We start from the raw sequence: 881 nt of genomic DNA, 5'->3' as shown, positions 1-881 counted from the left end.
TTTTTTTTTTTTTGTCCCTCCCACTTGCTGCAAGAAGGCAAATGGTACAGAAATTTACGTGTTCTGACGGCGGAAGATCTCTGTTTTAAAATAGCTGCGTCTGTATTTGCAGCTCTGGGTTGTGGCATGCGTGTGACGGCTGCTGTGTGGGCACGGCTGGATGGGAAGCGGGCTGTCTGTCGCCTGGCGCTCTAAGTGCTGGAGCCATTAGCGGCACTTGCATCGATCCGTGCATACAGATATGCCTGGCTAGGCCGCGGGTGCGCGCACCACGGCGCTCGGGGGAACACACAAACTGCGTGTGGAACGGCGTTAAAAATACGTTATTTCAAGTACTTTTAGCTTTTCAAAGAGGAAGTGGGAAAGCACCTTGTTCCCAAGTCTACAGATGATCTTTGGAGCTGCAGCGGCATCCTTAGGCTTCTGTTGTCACTTTAGAGCAAAAGCAATGAGAGGACAAAGCTCGCTACGAGGTTTGTAACCTCTGGGGTGAGCCAGAGCAGTTGGAAACAACTGCTAGTGTAAGTGGGGGTGGGAGTGCAAATAATTATAATATTGATGTATTATCTTGGGGGTGGAGGGAGATGGACACAAAGAAATGACCCCGGAGTACACCACAGCCTTTTGAGAACCTTCTACCGTGTTTATAATCAAGCTGAAAAGGGCTACAGAAAATGAGTTATAAAATTGTCTGTAGTGGCTTTTCTTAGTTAGCCGTGTGCACAACCAGTGTAATTTCAGCATAATTGTTTTGAATTAATAAACTATATTGCAGGAATGTTGAGAGCTTTAAAATAAATCATACTTTATTTATGTAAGTATCTTAGCCTTAAAGTGTGTGGTTAGTTTCTGTGTTGTGGTTCTGGAAAAAATGAGTAGAT

Source organism: Parus major, chromosome 5 (genome assembly GCF_001522545.3).
Source record: "Parus major isolate Abel chromosome 5, Parus_major1.1, whole genome shotgun sequence".
NCBI lineage: Eukaryota > Metazoa > Chordata > Aves > Passeriformes > Paridae > Parus > Parus major.
Note: the sequence above shows the minus strand (reverse complement) of the source record.